Genomic DNA, 5,736 nt, shown 5'->3' on the forward strand with positions numbered 1-5,736 from the left:
CCTCATCGAGAAACAAATCATAACCAGCTGCTCCTTTTGTCTGCCGAATAGGTAGCTTGGCTGTGTTAGTCAAGCATTTAATCCTCAGAAACTGATAATCTTCTTGTTGAGGTTTCTGATTCATAATACTTCGTAAGTAAGAAGTATAATCCAGTAACTCTTGAATAACCCTTTCCTCCTTATGATATGGTGGAATAATTTCAGCTTTCTTGAGCTTCAATGTCTTATTCAAATAAAAAGGGCCACATGCAGGGCATACCGTCATTCTGCATTTTAAACAATGGATTCTCATAGTATCAGTTGTTATTAACATATAGAGGGTACATCAAAGATATTTGCTATCCATAATAACTTGATTTTCTTCCCATTGATGTTGGCAATTTTTCATCTTGTCACCGACAAAGACTTGACTCCTCCATCCACAATTTTCTGCTCCAAGCATATAAACGGTATCCTGCATCCAGGGAGTATCATCAAGCATTAGATTAATATACCCTGTACCTGTTTCTCCTTCAGAAAAAGAACAAATTGCACCTGAGTCTGCTTCATTTATGTCAACCGAAAGAACATAATATTCTGATGGCAAATCTAACTGATCAAGGATTGCGACGCGAGCAATATTCCCCGTTTGCTTCTTACAATCACGGGCAAAATGACCAGGTTCCCCACAAATGAAACATTTGCACTTCTTTTGTTGTTCTGCCTTCTTTTTCTTAAATACACGGACATGAGAATCATGAGGTTTACCTTTGTAAGACTTTGCCTTTCGAAGCCCATATTTCTTTTGCTTACTGTAATAACCAGGGATTGGTATCTTACTACAGAAGGCTAAGTCTTTGACACTCTTCTGTATGGCTGCCTTCTCACATATTTCTGCCAAATACTGATATGTAAAATGTATCCGAGGAATAACACCAACCTGATTTGCCGGATACTTTGCCTTGAATGCTGCTTCTACCTCGTTTCCAATTATTGGTGGCATTTTCCTGAACAACTTATCAGATAATTCAGGACTAATAAACATTCGCCCTGATTTAGCAGCCAAAATTTTGTAGTCATTAAGATAATTAAATATATCTTTCATATTATGACATGTCAAACGTTCTATATCAATATAAGCCTGATCCTGTTCCACTGTTGAACCCTGGTATGGGTCTTCTAGTAGAAAGGATCTTCTTATTGCAGATAAGATGTTTTGTGTTTCACCAGCTATCTGAATTAATACTTCATATTCAACAGCATAAGTCATACGCCATTGTATCCACATCTTCTTTTCATTTTCTCCCAATAAATTTTCAATAAATTGAACTTTCTGAGCATTATCTAACCAAGTCTTTTGGTTAACTAAGTTGTTGGTAATAGATTCCCAACGAGAGATAACTTCAGAATACTGACCTATATCTTCAGGGAGAATTAGTATGGCTCCATCATTTGTTTGTGCCGAGGGAAGTTCCCAAGGCTGATGGTTAGTTACTCGGGGTCTGAAATTTCCATTTATAATTGGAGCTTCCACTTGAAATGTTCTACTTTCAACTTGCGCTGGTGGATAATTTACCTAACCCATCAAAGGTTCTTGTGGTGGATTGTATCTTGATATAGCACTGCTACTTGCCAGAACATTTTCATTTGCTACTTGCTCTACCATGCTTCTTAAAATTGGATAATCCATGGTTTCAAGCTGTTCCATAATAGAATCCGTTCCCACATGAGCTGCTTCATTATTTTGTCCTGCATATTGTAACCATTCATTAGATTCGTTACCTTCTTGTGAAGTTGTTTCTTCATGAATAGAAAGTCTGTTGAATTCACTAGTCATAGCTTGCTCATCCTCAATTCTTTCAACTTGTTCAACAATTATCTGCCAATATTCCTCTGCTTCCTCATCCTCATCATCCCATTATGGTTGTAATACTGATTCAGGAGATAAGCTTGGATAATCATTTTCTAAGTTTTCAAGACCTAGAAAATATGCTTCCCTTTCATCATTTTCGTTTTCAGACAGATATTCTTCTTCAGGAAACGTTGGTATTTCCAATTCCGGATCGTCTTCCCAAGGTGTATCTTCCCAGATACTTGGAAAAACTACCTCAGATGTTTCCTCATCTCCCCATCCCGTGGGTGGTGGTATATCTGTTACAAAGAAATTACTTGGGATATCATATCTAACCATATAATCATACTTACCGCTTGGTTCACCAAGAGTATCCCATCGTCCTTGACTGAATTTGTTTCTATTTTTCTTCCTTCTAATGTGTTGTTTTTCTTCTTCTTCTTCTTCAGTATCCCAGTCATATGGATCATATTGAGGAGTTGATAGTTCACTTATTAACACACCAGCAAATTCCTCTTCACCTTCATCTGTAATTCCTTCAGTATCAAAATTACTGAATCTTCTGGGTTCTTGCTTCTTTGATGCCTGATACCCCTGAAATGTTAGAGAAACTGATCCATCTAATAAAGTTGAAGTTCTTACTTTTTGAGGATTTCTTATTTGCGAACCCAAAGGAGGTTGCAAAATCCATTTCATGCCTTGTACCTCATTTGTCGTTCTGGGAGATGCTGCTACTGCATGTATTCCTGTGCTTGCTAAATAGTCAACTACATTCTGAACATTGTATCTAAAACTGGCATGACTTGTATTTGTTAATCTGCCTATTAACCCTCTGGTTATTAATAAATTGGATTCTGCAGAGTTCCATTCCTCATAACCATGTGTTTGTATTGCTAACTCCATGTGATTATAGAAATCTTCAATACTTATCAACATGTTAGGAGCAATATATACCAACTACGTACCTCCTGTTAAATCTACCTCCATAGTTCCAATGATTGATCTATCGTCTCTCCATCGGGTATCACGAAGTACCACCAAGGCATTTACTCCAGCATTCCTGCGATGCAAGGCATGTATTCTGATCATAACTAATCCAATATGGATAAGTTGCATACCTTCCTGTCTTAGTCTGGAGAAACTTTCTTGGTTAATTAGAGGAAGATTTTGCTGTCCTCCTATAACCAAAATTCTTGTTTCAGAATAATGCTGATATACTCTATGTCTTGGTTCCGACCAATTTGTTGAGTATAGAGTCTCAGCAAGAACTAGTGAAGCTCGTTGTCTTTGTGATAATTCTAATTCTGCTTCAGGGTTTAACTGGCTTTCAAGAGTTCTCCCCCTTGAACTATTTATCCTTCTTTGTGCTTCATAACGTAACCTTGCCATCCTTCTATAGCTTCGTATCTGATCCTCCTGTGTTGAAGTGACTGGTTCCACTTCTCCAGTATTTGTTGATCTAGTTGTTATTTCAGAGATCAAAGGTCTACTCCTTGTTGCCATTTATCTTTAGCTTTTCTTTTTCAACCTTAAAGATTTTCAGAGGATCTTGATAAACATAAAAAGGATCTTTTTTGACTGACCTTTCTTTATGCAGATGCAATCCTTCCAATTGCTTAACCAAGCCTAATATCTGCTCAGATTTATTAGGCACAGTTTTTTGCAATAACTGATCAAGCTTTGAGTTTATCTTAATAAGCAAATCTATAATGGTATTGTTTTGCCTGTTTATATCTTTATTAGTTGCGTCTTTGACAAAAACAAAACCAGCAGCAGGTGAACTAACCTCTTCTGTATTGCTTAATGCCTCATCATAATCTTTATTTTTCGAAGAAAGAGGTAAGCTCATGAACTTATGAAACTTGCCTTTTAACTTCTTGAACAACCTTCTGCAACTCTGCTATTTCTGAAATTAGTTTTTTCATATCTTCCTTTGTGGCTGGTTGGAATAGCAGTATTTCCCTTTGAAGTAGTAAAACTCCCTTTCGAAGCTTTTCTTGCTCCTGAGATATTTTGATAATCTCCTCCTGATTCTGTTTTAACAGTTCAATAATTGACTTGTATTCTGCAATTGAAACTTTTGAATGTAATTGCAACCGGTCGTAGATAACACTAATATTATTGGAAATTCCTTGTAAGGGTTCCTTTACTTCAAGATCAAGATATTCTAGTTTAGTAGTTCGCGAGTTTTGATACCAATTTTTAATTGATTGCTCAAATCATTCAGACATATTAATGAATAGATTTTAAGACATTCCTTACCCCTCAAGCTTACCATAAAATCCTTTTTCAGATTTCTCTTGAGCCCCTGCTCTTTTAATCTTACTGAGACCTTCTATGGCTCCATATGGGATTTGGACTTATCTCAAATCTATCCAAAAATAATCAGAATTTTTGAACAATTATTAAAAATTAGATCATACCTGTTGAAGCTACCTTCACCAGAATATCCTGATATGGATTTAGCCAAGAAACTCCATTTATCCTTGCTCTGATACCATTTTAATTTTATTCTTTTTTTTTTCTTTAACTTCTTTTTTTTTTCTTTTTATATTAATCTTTCTTTTATCTTATTTCTTTCATTATTTCTTTTCTTTATTTTTTATTTCTTTTATTTCTTTTTTTTTCTCTTTTTCTTTTTTTATTTCATTTTTTTTTTACTTTCTTTTGCCAGGCAGTTGGTTCAAAGGGGTCGTTCAGGATGACATTAGGAACGTGGTTTAAACAAGAGGAAAACCTTAGTCTAGATCCGTAAGGATACTTGAACCCAGGAAATTTTTATTTAACAAACTATTACAAGCTCTCAGTCACACTTCTTACAAACTCACACTGCATAGAAACACAAGCGAGAAACTGGGTGCCTCCGTTTCCTGCACTGGGTGCGTCCGCTCTACGCACCACCGTGGCACTGCACTGGGTGCGTCGGCTCTGCGCACCACCGTGGCACTGCACTGGGTGCCTCCGCTCTGCGCACCACCAAGGCACTGGGTGCCTCCGTTTCCTGCACTGGGTGCGTCCGCTCTGCGCACCACCGTGGCACTGCACTGGGTGCCTACGCGCACCCAGTGCAGGAAACAGAGGCACCCAGTGCCTTCGTGGTGCGCAGAGCGGAGGCACCCAGTGCAGTGCCACGGTGGTGCGCAGAGCGGAGGAACCGGCCCAGGGCCTTGGTGGTGCGCAGAGCTGAGGCACCCAGGGCGTGCCAGTGGTGCGCAGATCGGACGCACCAGGCAGGGCACCAGAGGCCTTGGTGGTGCAGGCGGAGGCACCAAAGGCAAGGTGCCACGGTGGAGGCGCTGGCCACGGTGGTGCGCAGTGCCACGGTGGTGCGCAGTGCCATGGTGGTGCGCAGAGCGGAGGCACCCAGTGCAGGAAACGGGGCACCCAGTGCCTTGGTGGTGCGCAGAGCGGAGGCACCCAGTGCAGTGCCATGGTGGTGCGCAGAGCGGACGCACCCAGTGCAGGAAACGGGGCACCCAGTGCCTTGGTGGTGCGCAGAGCGGAGGCACCCAGTGCAGTGCCATGGTGGTGCGCAGAGCGGACGCACCAAGCACGGACGCTACCAGTGCAGGAAACGGAGCTCTGCGCACCACCATGGCACTACACTGGGTGCCTTCGCTCTGCGCACCCAGTGCAGGAAACGGAGGCACCCAGTGCCTTGGTGGTGCGCAGAGCGGAGGCACCCAGTGCAGTGCCATGGTGGTGCGCAGAGCGGAGGCACCCAGTGCAGTGCCATGGTGGTGCGCAGAGCGGACGCACCCAGTGCAGGAAACGGGGCACCCTGTGCCTTGGTGGTGCGCAGAGCGGACGCACCCAGTGCCTTGGTGGTGCGCAGAGCGGAGGCCTCTGTGCACCGACGGCACAGGTGCCCCGTTTCCTGCACTGGGTGCGTCCGCTCTGCGCAC

The sequence above is a fragment of the Zingiber officinale genome, chromosome 10A (assembly GCF_018446385.1).
Source record: "Zingiber officinale cultivar Zhangliang chromosome 10A, Zo_v1.1, whole genome shotgun sequence".
Lineage (NCBI taxonomy): Eukaryota > Viridiplantae > Streptophyta > Magnoliopsida > Zingiberales > Zingiberaceae > Zingiber > Zingiber officinale.